We start from the raw sequence: 24,569 nt of genomic DNA on the forward strand, positions 1-24,569 counted from the left end.
AATAAAACTGTTTTCAGGAATGATTTTTGAAAAAAAAAAAAATATTTTTCCAAGTTATAACATAAAAAAAGAACAAAGTTCTATGTAAGTTCTAATTTTGTTTTCAAAATAGAAAACCGAATCCAAAAATGTTTTGTCTTATTCGAAAAAGATAAAAACAAAACTAGTTTTTTTGTAAGAAAATCTTTTATTTTTGGTGTATCTATCTGCATGGTTGATACCAATTAGCGATTTAAGAAAATACTTAATTTGGTATAGGGTGTTTTCATAAACGTCTGCCTAACTTGGCCTGCGTTAGTCGTGTTCATAAAGTAAGATCTGCTATCGAACTAACTTAGTCCAACTGCAGTACTGCTGTTCATGAACGTCATTTATGTCGTCAACGTCCGTCGGGCATATTGCGCAGCCAAAATTGTATGGCTGCAGATCTCCCCAAGAAGTTTATTTTGCTCTTGATTCCATGTTTTTATTGTTAAAAAATGTAAATATCTATTGTAAAAAAAAATTGAAAGGCAAACATATACCTATTAGAGTGGTGCAAAAAATGTTACTTTTTTCATTTTTCGAAGAATTTAAATTTTAATGAAACAGAAAATTTCTAAATTCTGTTTTTTGATACAATGAGTTTAAATTAATTTTTTTTGTATTAGGGTGGCTCTAAAAAATGTTATCTTCTACAGTTGCTCGTGGAATACGAAAAAATTCAACGTGGATATTATTTTGACCAAATTATCGAAGAAAAAAAATTTTGCATTGGGATTTCCTGGCGAAAAGTTATTCACATTCTGCAATCTCCTTGTATTTTCAACATTTTTCAGGTAATTTGTCAGGCATTCGACGGCTCTTCACTCACTTAAATTTTGGTGCCGAACAAGAAACCAGTTAAGCGGAAAATCTAAATTCCCTTCGGGTGAAACTCAATTTTAAATTCCGGGCGAACAAAAATATTCCGGGCGGAAAACATTTCACGTGAAACTCACAATAGGGCAAAGTATATTTTACATTTACTCTTGGAATTCAACCAAAACCGATTTAATTATTAAATTAAAATATTGCTATAGCAAACAAACAAACTTTCTGTGCACTAAAACTAATTTTTTTTTTTTCAAACTCAACAAAATTTTTTTGAACACCCAAATTAAAATTATTTTTTTCCATTCAATAATTTGTTTCAAACCATTGTTTTTTTTATTCCGCTAATAAAAGTAGAAGAAAATATGTATTTTTAATTAAAGGAGTGAATATTGACAAATAACCAAACTGCGGGTTGAATTAGAATTTCCAATTAAATTTTGCGAGCAATGTCAATGTGTAAATCAAGCCAATAAACGCAAAAACCTGAACAATAACCTTTTTATTCAATATAATGCATTTTTTAAGAGATCGCCACAAAATCCTCATGTTGTATAATAGGTTTTAATACAAATTTAAATTTATTTAAACTTCGCTTAGTTTTTGAGTTACTAAAAAAGGCTATTAAAAAGTTGGATGTTTATATATAGTACGTGTCATTTTGTGTTGCAGCTCTTTTGTAAAATGGAAATCTAAAATCGCCGGAATTCCTTCGATTATAAAACGATTAATTTAATTTAATTTTATCTAATTTAACATTCAATTCTCACCTAGCATAGAAACTAAATCCAGTTTACTAAAAATTATTTCGTTCCCACGGAGCGAGAACTAACTCTAACTCTCTAAGTGGAATTAGTTCCCTGCTACGCCAAAGGGATTAATAACTCCAACCCTTGAATCATTTCCAGTTCCAAACTTTAATTTTTTTTGTCGATTCAATAATTTTTTTTATTTTTAAAACAGAAACCAGACTTTATATTGGAGAGGATTAGGTTCATATTCCTTACCAACTAATAGCCTGTTGCTTTGAACTCCTGTGTTGAGCTTGGAACCTTTTGGGACTTTATGGCTAAAAGCGCAATTCGCCGTCAGAAGCTTGCAGAAAATATTTTTTCAAATACCTACCGTGAACTGGTATTCTTTGCAGGTTATTGTTAATGTACTCATGAAGTTAAATTTTTCCTTTCCTCTTTCAATACGTTTGGACCTCTCTATAGTCTCAATGGCGAGTCGTTTTTTTTTCGTTTTGATTTCACGGTGCTCTTATTGCAATCATTCTTGCGTTGTCAATTTTCAATTATTATCCTTTCCAATTTGATTTTAGGCATGTACTTGAACTAGAATATAATATTTTTAATTAATATACATATTAAAACAATATTTTAATATTTCCAAATCCAACGATATATTTTTCAAGAAAATCGGTTGAAAATTGGCTAAGAAATGAATTTTTAACGACTTCCCACAGGCAGAAACACGAAAATTTCATATTTAACGTTTTTTTGCTTCTCATACACATTTTAAAAATTTTCCATACCATAACACCATATTCATAAATTTTGGCTCAAATTGAAAAACAAAAAAACATTGCAAAAATTGACAGCATACAGAAAAAAATATTCTAAAATAAAGTCAAATTAAAAAAAAATATTCTTTTCAGCCTGAGATTTGAACAAGTAGTCTTCAGCTATGCAGATTTGGAGAAAAATGGGATCGCAGTTATCTAAATCTCACCATTTAATTTTACCAATACTCATTAATACCAAATATACTAATCTCCGGACATTTCCTACCCGTCTGTTACTTTCTAACATACTCATAACAGATATAATCAACGTAATTTCATTTCCCTAAACAGATGAGATTTATCTAACTGCCCAACAGACCCCTATCAGGTGGAGCGTCAATTCTGACTCTGATTCGTCCGGGCTCGAAAAAAAATCTGTGAATTGTAAAATGTGTGAAGTGTAAAATTGGGTACAATTTGAAAATTTTTGTTTTGGAGAGGGGGAGGGAGCTTTTAAAAGAAAGCTCTTTCAAGTTCTAAAAGTTCGGTTGACTGTTAAATAACAGATTGACAGAATTGACAGCATTGACAGCCAGACCATAGATTGGGAGCTTTCGAGGGAGCTTCGAAGGGAGAGCTTTTCAATTTAGTTTTGGAAACAAATGTGGATGGTAGGGTGCGTTCTAAAAGTTCGGTTGACTGTTAAATAACACATTGACAGAATTTAGACGGAATTGACAGGCAGACCATAGATTGGTAAATTTTTGACAATTAAATGTCACATTTGACAAATTCAAGACAAATTTAACAGACCAGCTTCACAAATCGGAAAATATACCTTTAATGACCTCAGAACACAGTGAATGACACCGCGGCAAAACCGTGGAACACGGCGTAAGACCGCGGAATTAACCGTGGACCACCGCGAATGATCGCGGAAAAAACCGTGGAACACCGTGACTGACCGCGAAAAAACCACAGAACACCGCGAACGATCGCGGAAAAAACCGTGGAACACCGTGACTGACCGCGAAAAAACCACAGAACATCGCGAACGATCGCGGGAAAAACCGTGGACCACCGCGAATGACCACGGCAAAAACTGTGGAACACCGTGAATGACCCAGGTAAAAACCGCGAAAAAAAACGCGGACCACCGGGAATGACCAGAGAAAAAACCGCGAAAAAAACCGCGGAACATCTTAATCGACCGGAAAAAAAAACCGCGAACCCGCGGTTTTTTCGCGGTTTTTACCGCGTTTTTTCGCGATGTTCCGCGGTTTTTCCGCGGTCAGTCACGGTGTTCCACGGTTTTTTCCGCGATCATTCGCGGTGGTCCACGGTTAATTCCGCGGTCTTACGCCGTGTTCCACGGTTTTGCCGCGGTGTCATTCACTGTGTTCTGAGGTCATTAAAGGTATATTTTCCGATTTGTGAAGCTGGTCTGTTAAATTTGTCTTGAATTTGTCAAATGTGACATTTAATTGTCAAAAATTTACCAATCTATGGTCTGCCTGTCAATTCCGTCTAAATTCTGTCAATGTGTTATTTAACAGTCAACCGAACTTTTAGAACGCACCCTACCATCCACATTTGTTTCCAAAACTAAATTGAAAAGCTCTCCCTTCGAAGCTCCCTCGAAAGCTCCCAATGTATGGTCTGGCTGTCAATGCTGTCAATTCTGTCAATCTGTTATTTAACAGTCAACCGAACTTTTAGAACTTGAAAGAGCTTTCTTTTAAAAGCTCCCTCCCCCTCTCCAAAACAAAAATTTTCAAATTGTACCCAATTTTACACTTCACACATTTTACAATTCACAGATTTTTTTTCGAGCCCGGACGAATCAGAGTCAGAATTGACGCTCCACCTGATAGGGGTCTGTTGGGCAGTTAGATAAATCTCATCTGTTTAGGGAAATGAAATTACGTTGATTATATCTGTTATGAGTATGTTAGAAAGTAACAGACGGGTAGGAAATGTCCGGAGATTAGTATATTTGGTATTAATGAGTATTGGTAAAATTAAATGGTGAGATTTAGATAACTGCGATCCCATTTTTCTCCAAATCTGCATAGCTGAAGACTACTTGTTCAAATCTCAGGCTGAAAAGAATATTTTTTTTTAATTTGACTTTTAGTACAGGAAAGTTAGTAAAAAAACAGGCATTTTGTGGAACGAAATACAGGACGGCTGAATTTTTCAAATCTGAAAGAGGGGTATTAGAAAAGCTTAAGTCCTGGTTTTCGGGACGCCACCCCCCTGGCGAAACCCGCCATTTTGGAAAACGCGAATCGCTCTATATCGCCAAAACTATGGGTTCTATAGAACAGACCAAAGTTATTGGAAATTTAAATATCTTTTTCTTTGTAATACATTATTTTTCTGACCGAGCAATAGTTTTGAGGTTATGTTGTTTTAATTTATTTTTTTTTTTTCGGTTTTTTAAGATTTTATCATTCCCGGTATTAGTTGCAAAATTTTTAAATAGTAAAAGTTGTAGACCACCAAATTTCCAATAATTTGGTATATTTTTGAAAGTCATGCGATGTATGAGTCGAAAGTTATTGATCTGAAAACTATAATCTAAGTGCAGGAAAGTTAGTAAAAAAACAGGCATTTTGTGGAACGAAATACAGGACGGCTGATTTTTTCAAGTCTGAAAGAAGGGTATTAGAAAAGCTTAAGTCCTGGTTTTCGGGACGCGAACCACCTGACGAAATCCGCCATTTTGAAAAACGTGATTTGGTCTATATTTACTACACTATTGGCTTGACCGAATAAGTTACTTAACAAAAGTTGAAGGTGATACAAATATCTTTTCTTGAGCATGCACTGTTTTTCAAAAAGGACAACACTTTTGAGGTTATGTTGTTATATTTTTTATTTTTTCGTTTTTTTTTAAATTTTTCTCAGTCTCTATGATAGAAACATAAGCACCATTAAAGTTGTAGAACATCAAATTTCCATTAATTAGGTATACTTTTGAAGATTATATGACTTTTAAAACCAAAAATAGGGAACTTTAAGAGCAATCTCTCTCAATATTTTCAAAAAATATACCTACTAATATGCTTTTGCATAAGGTATGAAAAAAAGCTAAATCGTGTACCTACGTAATGTAAAAACAAGAAAAATATGATATGAGAGGGATTTATTAAGGTGGGTAAGGTGGTAAAACTTACAATATTGTGGTACACATATTTTGTTTTAAGTCAAATATCCAACTTTTATGATGCTCAAAAATTTTGTTTCTATCATAGAGACTGAGAAAAATTAAAAAAAAAAAAAGAAAAAAATTAAAAATATAACAACGTCACAACATAAATGTGTTATCCTCACTGAAAAAAATGAAGGCACAAGGAAAGATATTTATATTACCTACAACTTTTGTTAAGTAACTTATTCGGTCAAGCCAATAGTGTAGTAAATATAGACCAAATCACGTTTTTCAAAATGGCGGATTTCGTCAGGTGGTTCGCGTCCCGAAAACCAGGACTTAAGCTTTTCTAATACCCTTCTTTCAGACTTGAAAAAATCAGCCGTCCTGTATTTCGTTCCACAAAATGCCTGTTTTTTTACTAACTTTCCTGCACTTAGATTATAGTTTTCAGATCAATAACTTTCGACTCATACATCGCATGACTTTCAAAAATATACCAAATTATTGGAAATTTGGTGGTCTACAACTTTTACTACTTAAAAATTTTGTAACTAATACCGGGAATGATAAAATCTTAAAAAACCGAAAAAAAAAAAAATAAATTAAAACAACATAACCTCAAAACTGTTGCCCGGTCAGAAAAATAATGTATTACAAACAAAAAGATAATTAAATTTCCAATAACTTTGGTCTGATAACCATTTCTGTAGGACCCATAGTTTTGGAGATATAGAGCGATTCGCGTTTTCCAAAATGGCGGATTTCGCCAGGGGGGTGGCGTCCCGAAAACCAGGACTTAAGCTTTTCTAATACCCCTCTTTCAGATTTGAAAAATTCAGCCGTCCTGTATTTCGTTCCACCAAAAAGTCTATCTTTCCTGTACTATTTATTTTAGAATATTTTTTTCTGTATGCTGTCAATTTTTGCAATGTTTTTTTGTTTTTCAATTTGAGCCAAAATTTATGAATATGGTGTTATGGTATGGAAAATTTTTAAAATGTGTATGAGAAGCAAAAAAACGTTAAATATGAAATTTTCGTGTTTCTGCCTGTGGGAAGTCGTTAAAAATTCATTTCTTAGCCAATTTTCAACCGATTTTCTTGAAAAATATATCGTTGGATTTGGAAATATTAAAATATTGTTTTAATATGTATATTAATTAAAAATATTATATTCTAGTTCAAGTACATGCCTAAAATCAAATTGGAAAGGATAATAATTGAAAATTGACAACGCAAGAATGATTGCAATAAGAGCACCGTGAAATCAAAACGAAAAAAAAACGACTCGCCATTGAGACTATAGAGAGGTCCAAACGTATTGAAAGAGGAAAGGAAAAATTTAACTTCATGAGTACATTAACAATAACCTGCAAAGAATACCAGTTCACGGTAGGTATTTGAAAAAATATTTTCTGCAAGCTTCTGACGGCGAATTGCGCTTTTAGCCATAAAGTCCCAAAAGGTTCCAAGCTCAACACAGGAGTTCAAAGCAACAGGCTATTAGTTGGTAAGGAATATGAACCTAATCCTCTCCAATATAAAGTCTGGTTTCTGTTTTAAAAATAAAAAAAATTATTGAATCGACAAAAAAAATTAAAGTTTGGAACTGGAAATGATTCAAGGGTTGGAGTTATTAATCCCTTTGGCGTAGCAGGGAACTAATTCCACTTAGAGAGTTAGAGTTAGTTCTCGCTCCGTGGGAACGAAATAATTTTTAGTAAACTGGATTTAGTTTCTATGCTAGGTGAGAATTGAATGTTAAATTAGATAAAATTAAATTAAATTAATCGTTTTATAATCGAAGGAATTCCGGCGATTTTAGATTTCCATTTTACAAAAGAGCTGCAACACAAAATGACACGTACTATATATAAACATCCAACTTTTTAATAGCCTTTTTTAGTAACTCAAAAACTAAGCGAAGTTTAAATAAATTTAAATTTGTATTAAAACCTATTATACAACATGAGGATTTTGTGGCGATCTCTTAAAAAATGCATTATATTGAATAAAAAGGTTATTGTTCAGGTTTTTGCGTTTATTGGCTTGATTTACACATTGACATTGCTCGCAAAATTTAATTGGAAATTCTAATTCAACCCGCAGTTTGGTTATTTGTCAATATTCACTCCTTTAATTAAAAATACATATTTTCTTCTACTTTTATTAGCGGAATAAAAAAAACAATGGTTTGAAACAAATTATTGAATGGAAAAAAATAATTTTAATTTGGGTGTTCAAAAAAATTTTGTTTTGAGTTTGAAAAAAAAAAAAATTAGTTTTAGTGCACAGAAAGTTTGTTTGTTTGCTATAGCAATATTTTAATTTAATAATTAAATCGGTTTTGGTTGAATTCCAAGAGTAAATGTAAAATATACTTTGCCCTATTGTGAGTTTCACGTGAAATGTTTTCCGCCCGGAATATTTTTGTTCGCCCGGAATTTAAAATTGAGTTTCACCCGAAGGGAATTTAGATTTTCCGCTTAACTGGTTTCTTGTTCGGCACCAAAATTTAAGTGAGTGAAGAGCCGTCGAATGCCTGACAAATTACCTGAAAAATGTTGAAAATACAAGGAGATTGCAGAATGTGAATAACTTTTCGCCAGGAAATTTTTTTTCTTCGATAATTTGGTCAAAATAATATCCACGTTGAATTTTTTCGTATTCCACGAGCAACTGTAGAAGATAACATTTTTTAGAGCCACCCTAATACAAAAAAAATTAATTTAAACTCATTGTATCAAAAAACAGAATTTAGAAATTTTCTGTTTCATTAAAATTTAAATTCTTCGAAAAATGAAAAAAGTAACATTTTTTGCACCACTCTAATAGGTATATGTTTGCCTTTCAATTTTTTTTTACAATAGATATTTACATTTTTTAACAATAAAAACATGGAATCAAGAGCAAAATAAACTTCTTGGGGAGATCTGCAGCCATACAATTTTGGCTGCGCAATATGCCCGACGGACGTTGACGACATAAATGACGTTCATGAACAGCAGTACTGCAGTTGGACTAAGTTAGTTCGATAGCAGATCTTACTTTATGAACACGACTAACGCAGGCCAAGTTAGGCAGACGTTTATGAAAACACCCTATACCAAATTAAGTATTTTCTTAAATCGCTAATTGGTATCAACCATGCAGATAGATACACCAAAAATAAAAGATTTTCTTACAAAAAAACTAGTTTTGTTTTTATCTTTTTCGAATAAGACAAAACATTTTTGGATTCGGTTTTCTATTTTGAAAACAAAATTAGAACTTACATAGAACTTTGTTCTTTTTTTATGTTATAACTTGGAAAACTATTTTTTTTTTTTTTCAAAAATCATTCCTGAAAACAGTTTTATTTAATAACAAAATGAATTAAAAATTTATTGGCTTTACAAGAAGTGATAGCACGTCGTTGTGAGTATAACCGTTGATTTTTAATAATGTTTTTTTCCAAGCTAAGCCATGTTTTTGAAAAGTATAAGGGAATAGAACTCTCCCTCTCCTCTACGAATTTTTTCTTGTCCCAACCCGACCTACATGCACTATCTTTTTAGAACATACATTACATACCTTGTGATTCAACGTACCTACATACCTACATATACAAAATACATAAATATAAAATTGCATTTTAACTTAACTAACTTAATAAATAACAATATATTGGCCGCGGGACGTCCACCTTCCATACAAATACTCCACTCTCCCTAATTAAAAAAAAATAATCGAGCGCACTCTTAACCTTGCCTCGCTCATCGCAGCTGCGAGACTGAAAATTAAATTTAGACCTCCTACTCCTATCCTTATGAATATCTATATACTCTCTTTTTTTCTGAGACCCCAGCCCTATCTAACAATAAATTCGTCTATTTATTCTTTTTTGACCAATCAGAATTGTCCATCGCCACATTTGTGTTCGCAAATTCTCATTTCTCTTTGTAACTATTGCCAGATCAAAACCCAGTCAAAATAATAGTTTTCCATTTTTCGAACTTTTGTCGCGCATACTTTTTTCCTTGAATACTTTTATCTGTTCATACTTTCCTACCTAATACTAAAAGTCGTGAACACTTTTTGTTTTCACACTTTTGACGGGTTCCCAATTTCTACCTATGGTAGAATTTTAGAATTTTAAAGCGGTTTAGAAAACGAAGTTTTTCTTACAGTTCAAATTTGTTTCAAATGTGTACTTAAAAGAATTTTTTGCAAGTAAATTCAATTATAAAATTTGAAAAGCCAGGCAATTAAGCGGGGAAGGTAGTTAAGCGAAAGGTACTTAAAAGATCAATTTTATGTGAAAAAATGCTTAAAATGTTGGTTCTAAGAAAACAAAGGTACTTATGCGGGTTAGGCACTTAAGCGAGAGGCACTTATCCGGGTTTTACTGTACATTAAGAATTTTTTATTTAGGTAATATTTTTCAATAATTTGGAATGAGAAATTGATATGGAAAAATGATATTAAAATATCAAAAAAAATTTCCAAAATGTGACATTTAAATATAATCCTGATAATAAAAATGTTGTTTTAACATTTTAAATATCATAAAACACATTTTATAGAGCATTTTTGGCTGATATTTGATAAATGTTAATTTGATATTTTTAAAATGTTAAATTGATATTGGTTTTTTTTTTCGGTGCAATGAAAATTTTTTTTTTTGAAAATCATTATTAACGGTACCTGCCATAGAACCGTTTTTTTTTTTCAAATATGATTATCTCCGAAACTGCTTATTCGATTTCAACGAAACTTTTTGTGAAGAAGCATTTATATAATTTAAATATAAACCAAGAATACAAATTTTTTTTTTTTTTAAATCAAATTTTCGAAAACGGGACATTGAATTTTTTTGAAATTTTGTTTTTAGATGTTGATTAGTGATTTCTACAGAATGGCATACCAATTTTATTTTAAAACTTTTTTTTCCAAAAAATTATTTATAAAAAATTAGTTTTTTAAAAAACGGCTCTAACGATTTTGAAATTTTTTTTCTAAAAATGCATCTTAATATATTAATCAAAACTGCATACTTGTTTTGGAGGGCAATTTAATTTTAGATTTTATTTTATTTTTTTTTTTTAAACGAATTTTATTTTTTTTCCAAATTTCTTATAAAAAGTCTTAAAAATTTAAGCAACTTTAACTCTAAGAGCAAGTTCGTGCGACCCAGTCGTGCATTTTATTTTGATTTTGGATTCGAATTCAAAATATTAAAATGTACAACTACATAGATACACATAATGAAAAGTATTTATAGATATTCTTATTGAAAATTTAAACCAACATTTTTGAAGAATTTGGTTAAGAAAAAAGAATTTCAACAATACTAAATTGTTTTTATTTTTCTTAAAAATGTGAAAATAACCTATTCTCTCATATTTTTTTTTTCAATCTATGAAAATGTTTCCTTCATATTCTTTATATTTTTCGTTCATCCGATGTGGGCATATTGACAAGTTAAATCTTCTTCATCACATCATCAACTGAACAATCAAACCCATGCTCAATTTACTAGAAATAAAAAGATTCAAGTAAATTTCTCAAGATTAAAGTTGTCAGCTTAGTTTTATCAAAAACATCAAATTAATATCACTTAGAAAAAATGAAAAAAAAAAAAAAAATAATGATGATTGATTGGTATCAATGGAATCAAGTTTTTTTTTTTCTGAGAAAAGAAAACACACAAAAAAAAACATAAATAAATACACTTAAACCCTCATTTCAACACCCTAATTATAATATCGAAGCAATGACATTTAAAATGTTCCCTAAATTTAATATCTTCAACATTTTATGTGAACATTTAAACTAAATATGTTTTCAGCTAAGATGTTCTGGTCAAAAATTTTTCAAATTAACTTCAGCTTTCAACATTAATTAATTTAAAGATCCATTAAATTGTTTAACACCTTAAAGTAATGAAAGTGTGTTTTTGTACAAATATGTACAAGCAAAGCCCAAGGACTGAACGAGTTAAAGACACCATTCTCTTACTTAAAAACAAAAAAAAAAAAGAAATAAGAAAAAGGAACTCGCACTAAGATCTAAGAAATGACTGCATTAGCTAATTACAATTCATATCAGGTGGGAAAAGGTAGCACTAATGCCGTCCCACACAGGGCCGTAGCTAAAATTTAATTTTTAAATTCCAAGTGTACCTTCAAGGATGTTCTAAATAAATTTGAAAAAAAAATTCAAGGGTCATGGTTTGTTTAGACTTTTAAGACAAAAGATTTTGAAGGTTGAACGTACAAATCATAAACAAAACCATTTGATTTATTAAAACTATAAAAAGAGGTTTTAAGGAACAAGTCCCCCCATACCCAAATCTTGATGCACGTCTTTGTCTTTATTTAAGATTACCTGAACCAAAGCGAATCACCTTAGATTTTCTTGGTACTTTTTCTTTCTTTCTTGTATTTTTTTTGTTTTTTTTTTATTTTCTTGACTCTAACACTTTCTACTTTCTATTTGTTTTGTTCTACTCCCTCTACGACTCAAGAAAAAGAAAAAAAGTAAGAACCACCACCATCAGACAAAAAAGTAAAACACGAATCAAAAACTTTCAGATCAGATGGATGAAGATTACATTTTATTCCCATGATGACGAGAGCATTTCGTCTGTTGGGGCAGCAAGTTGAAAGGAAGGTTTACGTTGCGCGTCTTTGGTTTGTGCAAAAGGTAAGAATATAATATAGTGAGAGAGTAGCCTTTGCGAAAAAGGAAATCCGATTGATTGCTGCAGAAACATCCAGCCCGCAGCCCGCTAAGCAGCCAACGAAAAACTTTTATAATGTAATGAATTTTTTGTTTTTTTTGTTTTTGTATTTTTATCCATGGAAAGGGCTTTAAAGATGATAGCTTTTTTAAACATTTTGTGGGATGAAGTGTCCGATTTTGTTTTCATTGGAGATTTGATTTAAGAAGGTTCATCGTTCATGAACACAATCGAAGTTGGTAAAAGTTTTGTTTTGTTTTCTTTGGTACCTAAAGTTTTTTTTGACCCAAAAAAAAGTTAACAAAACGAAAAAAAAAAAAACGAAAAATTGTCGATATAGCTATTAATTTTTGTATTCCCAAATTTTTATAAAATAGCACTGGCCTGCAAGGAAATCCTCCTTGTGTGCTGATTACGAATTCGAAGTCAAAATTAGTCTAGCACGTCACGTTTTTTTACATATTCCTGTTAGAAAATCTCGAGAACACATTTTTTTGCTGTTTTCGAAGCAATATTTTGGCGTAATGTAAACTTTTTCAACTAAACTTGTCACGGTTTATAAAAAAACTAAGTTTTTTCTTTCAAATTCAGTTTCAATCATTTCTCAATATCTCTTTTCTTATCCGAGATATTTAAATTTAAGTAAGTTAAGTAGTTTTGGCATATCTTACCATAAAGAAACTGATCATTTAAAATTCATATTTCTTTCTCAAAAGAACAAAAGTATACTCCTCTAATAGATTTTACTATTCTAATTTAGAATCCGAATTCAAAAAATTTCGATCAGCTATTGTTTTTGAGATATATGATTTTCTAACTAAAAACTTGATTTTGTCATTCTCTAACGTGTATTCCTCAAAATCCTGACGTGCTAGATTCTTTTTGACCTCGGATTGTAAACTTTAATTTATAAATACAAATTTGGTGTCATATGTTAGATCATATTATGAGAAATAAGTCCTCCAAATTTGAGCTGACTACGAATATTAGTTTTATTTTTGTACTAGGTCAACCGAATCTAAAAGGGTTATTTTCTACAAACTACTCATATTTTTCAAAAATCATTTTTAAAAAAATGGTAAGTGCTAGAATTTTTCTGAAAACAGATTTAGATTCAGGAAAGTCAAATCTTTCATAATTTTAAAATACAAAATGCACGTGGCTGGGAAGCACAAATTTGCTCTTGTACCTTTATGTTAGCTTACCAAAGGAAATTTAAGATTAAGTTAAGTTATCAGAAATATAAAATGAAAAATTTTTGTCCGAAAACTTTTTCTGAAAAATGTATGTAAATTTTATCCCTAAAAATCATAAAAATATATGTCTGTAAAATTAGTTCTACCATAAAGGATGTATTTATGCGATTAACCTGAATTACGTCATTTTGAGAAAAAAACGACAAGGCCATATTTTTATACTGCGATTTTTTTAAAAGAAAAACCAAGAACACAGTTTTGTTTAAAATCACTTGAAATACTCGTATTATGTAATATAATAAATTTTATCGAAATCGTATTGCTAAAACCACTTCTTTGAAAATGTTTGTGTCGTGATAATTCTTGCTATTGTGTAATAACCTCACCTGAAAAATAAATACATTGTCATAAGATTTTAAAACAAGAAAAGTGAACCTTTCAATATCAATGTGATCATTTTTTGTAAATGGGGAACGAGTCGAGTCGGAATACAGAATTATTCCAAAATTCTTTATGGCCAATATTAAGTATTTGCATCAAAATATCTGAACATAATTATGTGATACCTATGTACATTCTTCTGTGTTTAAAAATTCTGTTAATCCATAATCTATTCTGCTTTTCAAAATGCTTTTATTGAGCATCCTAATATTTTGTAGGGTAATACAGAATTATGACCTCAACTCTTTAAAATCTTCCTTCAATTTTTCGGAATTGAGCATTTCAACTACTCAGCACCACTATTTTAATAGCGTTTAGTGGACTAGTTTTCAAAATGAATGAAATGAAAATACCAATAAATTAGTAAAATATAATCAATAAAATTCGATTATACCATTTTGAATTTTCATATCAACAAATATACACTAGGAACAACAAAAAAAAATCGTAATTTTTTTTAGTGATCTTCGATAGGCTGTATCTCAGTAAAAAATTATCCTATCATGACAAAACAAAAAGCATGTGATAGCTTTTTAGTTTTAGGATTTAAGTATTTGATGTTTTATTACAAATGGTAAAATAGCGAAATTATTGGAACTGTTCAAAAACCAAAATTTTCCAATTTTTGTTTTGTTTTTATTTTGGGAAAATTTTTGGTGATTACACTGGTCGGCAAAAATAAAAAAAAAGTCGGGAGCAAGAACTTTATAAGGTGATTTTTGTGTGCTGAATTCAAAACTGTTAACAGTTTTGTTCTATCACGTCTGGTTTTTGAGCTATACTCATCTCTATTTTCTTTATTAAGTCTCAAAAACTAATTTTCAATGAAGTTCTTTTTGATGTTTAATCGAAAAAATACATTTTTCCTTAAAATTTAGCTTTTTAAAATCCAAATCAGAAGCAGCAAACTGGAATTTGGATCAAAAAAACCATTCATTATGATATGTACTAAGGTTTTGAGATATCATAAATGTCTTTTTGCTATATCTTTGAGAAAAAAATTAATTTTGAAAAAATGTAAAATATATTTAGGACAATAAAATATTGCGTTTTGAAATTGCATAAGAAGATTTGCAAAAAAATATTTTACAGTGGTGTAATTTGACGTCAAATGTACCCAAAAAACGCGTTTTTGACCTGTTTATATTCAAGTATTTCAAAAATGTGACGTGCCAGTGAAATTTTGACCTCGGATTCGGACTCAGCGTAAAAAAGTCCTTTAGAAAAGCATAGTTTGGTTCTAGCTCTATTTTAGTTGCCGACCAGTGTTATTATTTTTAGAAAGGTTATTTACTGAGCTTTTAGTTTTTTTTGTTTCAGACTTTAAAATTTTTTTTTTAGACTGCAACATCAGTCATCAAAACAGAAACCATACTCTTGACTTTGGCTCTCAATACCTCAACAACGGATCACTTTACAGAAAATTCAATTACAATTTAAAAATTTCATTCAAAAAAATGTTTTCTTATATTTGAAATCAATTAAGAAAAACTATCAAAATAAGCATTCTTACGTTTTTTTTTTTAGAAAATATACCGCTATTTTATAAAAAAAATGCAAATTCTAAAACGAGGGCAAACGAAATTCGAACTGTTTTGGTTGTTCACTGTGGTGTATACGTATCTTTTTTTCAATTTATTTTCACAGTTTTTTGATACTTAATTAATGATAAACATGTTTAGTTCTTAGACAAACATTACAAAATATACAAGCATACAAAGAAATATCCAGGTTAAAGTTTGCAATGCAAAGCACAGAAATTATATATCTTTTATTGAATTAATTCCGATTCCATTATTGTAATTTTCTGTAAAAATCCTCTGACATTCTCTACTTACATATCTGCATCATTTCTCCCTTTGAACCAATATTTCAACAACAATCAAATTATATCAATAGGTAAAAATATTGTTTAACTTCCAAAACTGCTGTCTTTGGCAGGTTGATTGTAATGCAGACAAAATATAACAACAAAAGCCCTTATACTTACCTTAACAAAGGCCAGAAATAAATTGTTCCCTCATTTTTTTTTTTTTTTTTTTTTTAAATAGGAAATAATAATGTCGAATATTTTAAACAAGAATAAGTTGCGGCATTATTATTTCCTTTTACAGTTCCGTGGTTCTACTTGTATCTCAATTCCACGTCCTTCATGGTTCATCGTAAGTACAATGTACCTACTACAAATAATACTGTGCAACTTGTTATTATTTAAATTCAATCTTAATGCCTTCTCACAAATCCATAAAATCCATACTAAAAAGAAAAAAAAAAAATAATGAATTTCCTTCTCTATTGTCCTTTAAATTTCTTTTAAAAAAAAGAGAGATCAAAAAGAGAACGAATGAATGATTTTTTGTTTCTAGATTGTCATTGTCGATTCTCATTATAATTTTTATTGAAAACATAAGAATAATGAGATTGTGGATTGTGACAAAGAAAAATGTTATATTTTATATCTTTTTTATTCAAAACAAATACAATCGTTCATTAACCTTCAAAGTCCTTTAAACTCCGCTTACACTTAACGAGAACTCGGAAAACTGGATGATAAAAATCACAAAAACATTTCACTTGAGATGAACATCAGCAGGATTTGTTGGTCCTTTTAATTTGATTTCTTCGTTGATGAAATTATGTTCAGTTGCAATTTCTCTCATTGAATCATCTCGACAAACAAACCACATTCAATCTGACCCAAGGATCAAAGTTCAGACAGTCGGTTAATTCAGTGTCTGGCTTGCAGCAGCAGCAGCAGCAGCACAGAGCACCAGAGCACATTGCCTCAAGGATACAGTATATTCCACTGTATCTGTTAGGGCATCTCTGACATTTTGTGACTTGGGTGTCCTCTTTCACTAAAGTACGCCTGCAAGTGGTCACAACTGCTATTTTAAAATGAACCGGATAACTTTGGCGAAGGATTTCATCCGCATATACCCAACACAACAACACTCTCTTTAGATAGAAAATAGATAAAGTCTAGGATATCAGTTGGCGTTGTTGTTGTTTTTGTTGTTTTGTGGTGCTGTTTCGAATGGAAAATTGTGTCGTCAGAGAGATAGTTCTTTGGGAAGTGAAACCATTCGTGTGTCAGTAATTAAAACTCAATTAAAGACCCAGTCGTTGAAAAATAATATCATTTCACGATTGTATACGACGACTACTACTGACAATTTTTACGCCTCGTATTGCACTGTTTTATATTTGAGAAGGCAAAAAGAATTCGTGATGTGTGAGAGATGAGTTGATTTCAAGCAAATTTGAGTCTGGACTAAAAAATTAGAAAAATAAAAGTTTTAGATGCATTGCACTTGTCACATGGAGCATTTTTTTTTTTTAGGTTTTTTTTTTCGATTGATAGCGAATTAAAAACTACATAAAATTGTGATTTTTTGTTGCATACAACCGTTGGTATAGATTTCTATGTTTTCAATACTCAACTTATACTCTTGAAAACATCAACCAGACCGCAATAAATTAAAAACTTCTTTCACACAAATTTCTTACACACAAAATGACGTGTATAGTTTTCACAGTTTTCAAAAAGTGACGAAACGTAGGTAATTAAAAATACTTAAAAGTCTATAGATTAAAAATTGCCGGTGTTGCCGTTTTGATTTTATAAATTTAATTGAAAATTTTTGTGAACAAAAAACATATTTTTTCAAAAATTTTATTTAAATTTCATAAATGAATTGATGCCAAAAGATTGTCTAGGAAATTCAAGGAAAAAAAACATAAAGCGTAAACATCGTTCAAGCGATAGATGCAATTTTCTTATTAATGGACTTCAAACACAAAAAAAAAATATTTGAACACAACGGCAACACATACAATTTTTAAATATACATTTTTAAAAAGTTAAAAGCTTAGAAATATTTGTAAAATTAAAATTAAGTTGATTGAATGAAGGGCTTTTGAAAGAATGGTAATTGAACTCAGATTTTTGAAAAAAAAAAAAAATTATTGACAAAATTTAAACATGTCGTTTTTAAAATTTTTTTGGTACGGACAAAATTTTAACATTTAACATTAAAATTTTTTTGGTATTATAAAATGAATTTTTTTTTTAATTTTTTTGGCCACATTTATTATGATTTTAAATTACAAAAGGAAATGTCAAAATGTATTACGGTTTATGAAAAAAATTAAAAAGTATTTAATTTTCGAAGAAATTTTTGTTAATAGAAGTTTTGAAAAAAATTTAACTTATTTTTTTGAAGTGAAAACTTCTTTAGTATCGTAGTGATTTGAAACAAGATGAAACGAAAACGCGAAACGAAAAGTTACACAATCTTAAATTGAAAAAATTGAAAAATACTTCAAAACACCTTTGGAGATCTGTTGGCGATGACCAGCTACCAGTGTAGGAAGTACCGTAATCTCAGTCTGGAAATTCGACATGGTTGACTTTAAAAAATTCTAACTTCTCTTGTAGACATCTTTGAAATAAGTTTTATACATCATTATACAAGGTGAAACAATAAGCTTTCACATGGTATAAAATTTGTTATAGTATGTCAAACAAAAAAATTGATTTAATAGCATGAGAACATAAAAATAAATGTTTTTTTTGCTTTTTGGATATTTTGAGCTAAGACAATAAGCTTTCAGATGGTGTAAAAATTTTTATAGGTTGTTAGGTAAAAAATGCATTTAATAGCGTGAGAAGATAAAAGTACGTGTTTTTTCGCTTTTTTTTATGGAAATTGATCGAGTTCAAAAAATTCTAGCTCTTTTTGTAGATGTCTCATAGACCTGATCGATTTATATATTTTGAGCTAAGACAACAAGCTATCAGATGATATAAAATTTATATATTTTGTCATATAAAAAACTTGGATTTGAAGGTGATAGAATAAAAATAGGTAGATTTTTTCTATTTTATTTTTTTTTTGCAAGAAAAATGATTTTTTAAGGTTTCACTTCTACCACGTGTTAATTGCACACATGATTTTTTTTTTAAATTCAACATTTAAATACTAAGTTATTTTTATTCATTCAATACCCTTATTGTTGAAAGTTAGATAGCAAAAGTTTAAAGTTCTTATTTGCCAAAGTCATTGAGAAAGTTAATTATTTCAATGAAGTAATTGAAGTAATTTTTAATTTTTTTTTTTCAAAAGTATATATTACCTTTTCTGCTTCGGAATTTAACTGATAATATTTATGGCCATAAATTTTTTAAAAATAAATTCATATTTTATTGGAAAAAGTTTGGAAAAGAGTCATATTAAATTTTTGTAATAACATTTTTTTTTTTTTAATTCTGAGTTTGAGGACAATTTTTTCAAAAACTCTTAATTAAATTTAGTGGATTTAAATTTAAGAGATAGCAATGAGCTTCTGGCTTTTTAAAAATGTATTTGAAAATATTTTAGGTGTTGCCGTTGTTTTCAAAATATTTTTTTTTGTGTTTGAAGTCAGATTATGAGAAAATTGCATTTATCGCTTAAAGGATGGAAGATTGTCCTTTACTACCTTATATTTTTTTTCATTAAATTACCTAGAGAATTTTTTTGCTATCATTTGTTTTATGAAATTTAAGCAAAAAAAAAAAATTCTTTTGTTAAAAAAAAATTTAATTTTAATTAAAAAAAAAAACAATACGGCAACATCGGCAATTTTTAATCTATATACTTTAAAGTATTTTTAATTAATTATTTATAATTAAAAAAATCGTCAAAATCAGAGCTGCCGGGTTCGATAATAATTTGCTTTAGTTACTCTACTTTTCGTTAGGAACAATTTTTTTTTTCACATTTGTATACAACAGAACAATCATGTTTTTAAGTTCAAAATAATTTGTATTTTCTATTACTTTTTGGCATTTTGAGTCTATTCGTAAATTGTGAAAAATATTTCTTGAGAATTTTTACTGACTTAATAATTTTGAATGAAATTCGATATTTAAGAAATGTTGTTTTTCTGTTTTAGATGTACCGTTACTTAGCATGATGTTGCAAATAAATGAATGTTTCGATGTGTCTTGAAAGCAATTAAAACTTGAAAAACTTAATTTATTTTCATTTTTAAAATTTGTATACGTGTAAATTGTTGTCTGTCTATATACATAAATACGTTGTTTTACTTAAAAATTGAAATGTCTCAAAATTTCATTTCAGATTCAAAATTCTTTTTTTTTTTTAATGATTTTTGTTCTTTATTATTTAAGCTACAGGTATAAACCATATATTTATATCAGCCCAGATGTCGTTTTCCCTAATTCAACCACTTCAAACACAATTTCCTAACCACTTTACCTAACCATATGCTGGCCATGTCGAATCAGGATGCGTAAACAAGCTTGAACATTAAAAATTAAAACAAAAACAAAACCCATTTTTATGGTTGGTCACCCAAAACAATAGAAACAAAACCCTCAACCACGCAAGCCGCAATATATACAGAATAAACAATCACCCTCACTTGGTGGTTTGGACAGTTTTCTTTTTTTATTTTCCAAAATTTAATTTATAAGCCAAACAGAATAGATTGTTTTTATATCAACAATATCAACTTCATTTTTGCTGTCCATTTGATGCATGTGCGTTGGAGTCAGGACTCTGTTGAAAAGTCTGAAAATTCAGATATGATAGTCACACAGTCAACAAGGCAATAAAATAAAAAAGGAAAGGAAAAGGATTCTTAAACCGCAAATTCCACATTTATGTATTTTATTTTCACAAATTTTGTTGGTTTCATCTTAAAGATTCTTTGCATCTTTTATTCCTTTTGAATTTATTTGTAGGCCAAGTTTGCTAGCATAAATGATGATGATGTTATGTACGAATAGGTATTGTGTAGAGTAGTGCCTTTGAAAGGATTTTGATATGGCAGCATATGCCTGTTATGCTATATGTGAAAGTCTAGACACTAACCTAATTTATTTTTATTATCATAACACACAAAAAAAAAAAAATCATCTACCACACATGACTTGGTCTATGAGAGAAACTTTCCCAAACCGAAAAGACATATTCAAGTTTTTGGCTTTGAAATATGTCAACAAAACGAAAAATATGTATAAATTTTCATGAGGTAAATTATGTGCGCGCCTGTGTATAGACCGGATCATGTCTACTTAAATTCAACTTGAAGACTTATCCCATAAATAGTAATAAAAAATATCATGCAAAAACCTTGAGAAGAAGAATGAGTTTCTTTCCTTTTTGACTTGAGAAAGGTAAATGGAAAAAGACGAGTTATGTATTTTTAAATGAAATTGAATTTAGGATTTTTATTTATCAAATATTTTTTTATTTGTTAGAAGGTGGATAAACACCTGCTAACATGACTTCATTGGTATTAAAGGATTTTTCTCTTTCATGGGGTGAGAGACCTACGAGACGACTAGAGGTGTGCGGTTTTTGAACTTTTCTTGTCAGTTTTACTGAAATACAAATTTGAAAATTAATTTGAAGTTTTGCAATAGTTACGTGCGTCACCGACACAGACACAGTATATCAATTAATTGAACAAAGAACAGTCAAGAAATCCTAAAAAGATGAATTTTTTTCTGTTGCGGTACAAATTTTTTATCAAATTTACATGGTCACGGTGGCGTATGTGTAATATTTTAATCGTATTGTGATTAAAATTCTATTTATGATGACAAAATTGTTTTGAGTCTTATTAGTATTTTTTATGATGCAATTATATCTCTTTAGTATTACACTGGTCTGCAAAATTTAACGTTTTTTTTCTCCTTCAAATAATTTTTTGAAATTATGGAAGATTAGACTTTCCTGAACCTAAATATGATTTCAGAAAAATTCTATCAGGTACCATTTTTGTAAAAATGATTTTTGAAAAATGTGGGTAGTTTTTAAAAAATCACCCTTTTAGATTTGAACTTGTGCAAAAAAAAAACTATTAAAACTATTTGTAGCATTGAGCTCAAATTTTGAGGACTTATTAGTCATAATATGGCCTATCGATTAACACCAAATATGTCCTTTTACATTAAAATGTACTCATATTTTAAAATACTGATTGACAAAAAAAGCAGAAATATCGAAATCTTTCAGTTTTTACTAAATCCTACATGAACAAAAACACCTTAATAAAGGAAAATGTAAAATATCAACGCCCATTATATTTAAAAAGTCAAATATGTAAAGAAAGACATATAAAATACATTAAACAAAATTTTTACGTGTTTTGTAATTTTATATACTATTATTCTATTTAGAAATATCTTATTTGTAATAAACCATTGGATAAACGGCCTCGTAAAGCTTCAGATTTGTTTCTCCTAGAAACAAAAGTATACTTTTTTTTATAGTTTTTGATGTGCTGAGTTAGAAAAAATTCTATCACGTCAGGATTTTGAGATATTCGCATTAAAGTATCACAAAATCAATTTTTTTCTTAGAAAATCTAAAAAAAAAAAACTACTACACTTAGGAGCAAAAAAACGGAATCAAATAAATTCTTATATTAAAAACAAAAATTCCAATGGTAAAATATTTTTTCTTTAAAGTCTCATGGTCTCATTTTAAAGCTTGAATTTCTTACTTTGAATTGTTGGGGAAAATATAAAAATGCATACGATAGTATTAGCGCTATCTTCCAATAAATTGCACTTAATTTTTTTTTTAAAGTTAATTTTCCAGATACTGTCTGTTTCAAATTGCAGTCTTTTTTTCCTTACGATAGTATTAGCGTTATCTGTCAATAAATTGCACTTCATTTTTTTAATGTTAAATTTTAAAGATTAAGTACACTCTGTTTCAATTTCAGTCTTTTTTCCTAACATGATTCATTTATGTTGATTGGATCTTTATAAAATGAACAGATTTTTAAGTTCATTTACTTAAAGCTTTTATTTCAAGCTTTTCAATGGTACCATTAACATTCATGTGTGTCAACTACATCCTGATTAATTACCGTTTTTACAAAACCCAGTTTGATTCCATTTTTTTGCTCCTAAGTGTATATCTCACAAACCAGAGCTTACCAAAATTTACTATACTTTAGAAAAGTATAGTTTTATCAAAGGAGGATTTCCTTGCGGACCAGTGTTATAAGAAATATTCCATTTTATTTGTCATTTAATGCAAAATTTGGTTGATTTAAAACCAATCCGAATCTGAACTGTATATTATTTTTTTTTTTAACGGCGAGTTTTAAAAAACCCATGACAGACATTTTACCTGCCCCCAAACACCCAACAGACGAGTCCTTGATCGCAATGTTTTTTTCTGCCCTGCTCGATTTCACTTGTCAAAAAGTTTTTTTTGAATCCGAAAAATTCTATCACATCACGTTTTTGAGATATTACCATTCCAAAACATGACAAAAATAGTGTTTTGTTAGTTCAAAATCCAATATCTCAAAAACTTTTTACGTTAAAGCTATTCTTATGCTAGATTTAAATTAAAAAGGTCAAAGGCCATTAGAAAAGTATAATTTGGTTTCTATGGAAAAATATTTCTCGCCAATATTACTGTTATTTACTAAAAAATCGATCTTAAAAATCGTTTTTTTTTGTTTTTTTTTTCTCAATATTTTCTAAAACAAAAGGATTGTTTTTCCACACAATCTTAAATAAAAAGTTTTAATCTAAATAACTCCATTCCAAACTTTTCAAAAATCAAAAAATTTTCCGTAACTTTTTGATTGAAAAATAGCCTATTTTTTCAAAATAAATTCGTCAAAAAACCAAAAATTTATTTTTTGCTCAAAAATACAGCCTTGGCCAAACGTATCGGAACCCCAAAAAAAAAAATGCTTTTTTCGATATATCTGCTCACTGAAAGCGAGGATTTGTTTCATCTTCCATTTTTTGATATGATAACGTCTTATAAATCGATGAACCATGGCAGCCACCACAAAAAAGTGATTAATATTCTCCCGTTCCACTCTCGCACTTTCGCAGTGCGGCAAAAATTTCAATTAAAAATTAAAAATAAACTATTAGAGATACAAAAATAACCTAACGTTACATACATTTGAAGGATTTAAAAAAAATCTATCTTTTAATAGGGTAAAACAAAATTTCAAAAAATTGGCTATTTCCTAAACGCGACAATGTAAAGAGTTGATGTTTTTTTTAATCAATAGACCAATTTATTTCAAGACTGACAATGGTATTGAAAAAATTCTAAAAAATTTCAAAACTAAGCTATTAATGGTTTTCTAAAACATGAGGAAGACCTTTGACAAAGTAGTGATTATAGGTAGTGGAATTTTTTTTGACAATTTGAAAAACGTCATTCGAAAGATAATAAAAAAAAGTTAATGGTCTGATACGTATTTTTTTTAAGTCTCTGCGTTTCGAAATATGAATTTTTGAAAAACATCTACTTATTTTGGGGTATTTTTGGGTGAGTTTTTATTTTTTTTAAAATTTTTTGTAGCATTCAAAAAATCCCAAGCTTATAGACCATGTAGTCTATGAATGTGCGCATGCATGAGCCAAAAATTGATATTTCAAAATGGTTTTTGATCGAATAACGGGAAAAACTACTTTTTTTGTCCCAAGTTTTTTTTTTACCTTTTTTAACCTATTTTTATTTTTATATTTTTTTTTCTTCAACAGATAAATAAATAAAACTAAGATTGTAGATAGTTAATAGACAGGACTATATCTGTTTATTATCTGTTGATAGACAGGACTATATCTGTGCAAAATTTCAATCAATTTGCAGTCACAATTTTGAGATAACGGTAAAATAAAGTT

General features: G+C 29.4%; 2 long non-coding RNA genes across 4 annotated transcripts; one reads left to right on the forward strand and one right to left on the reverse strand.

Annotated features, from left to right (window-relative positions):
- Positions 1 to 1,202: 1,202 nt before the first annotated feature.
- On the reverse strand, positions 1,203 to 2,797 carry LOC129911714 (uncharacterized). 2 transcript variants are annotated; one of them, XR_008771689.1, is made up of 4 exons: positions 2,319 to 2,797; positions 1,978 to 2,189; positions 1,623 to 1,921; positions 1,203 to 1,562 (listed from the first exon to the last, which is right to left on the reverse strand). It is a non-coding gene; the product is annotated as an uncharacterized LOC129911714 (long non-coding RNA). The 2 variants fall into 2 exon arrangements; XR_008771690.1 differs by having other exon boundaries at positions 1,204 to 1,562; positions 2,390 to 2,795.
- A 3,607-nt stretch (positions 2,798 to 6,404) lies between these two features.
- Positions 6,405 to 7,685, forward strand: LOC129910531 (uncharacterized). Of its 2 annotated transcripts, none has more exons than XR_008771520.1 (4): positions 6,405 to 6,498; positions 6,699 to 6,910; positions 6,967 to 7,265; positions 7,326 to 7,685. It is a non-coding gene; the product is annotated as an uncharacterized LOC129910531 (long non-coding RNA). The 2 variants fall into 2 exon arrangements; XR_008771519.1 differs by having other exon boundaries at positions 6,425 to 6,569.
- Positions 7,686 to 24,569: the final 16,884 nt, after the last annotated feature.

Source organism: Episyrphus balteatus, chromosome 2 (assembly GCF_945859705.1).
Source record: "Episyrphus balteatus chromosome 2, idEpiBalt1.1, whole genome shotgun sequence".
In the NCBI taxonomy this organism is placed as follows: Eukaryota; Metazoa; Arthropoda; class Insecta; order Diptera; family Syrphidae; genus Episyrphus; species Episyrphus balteatus.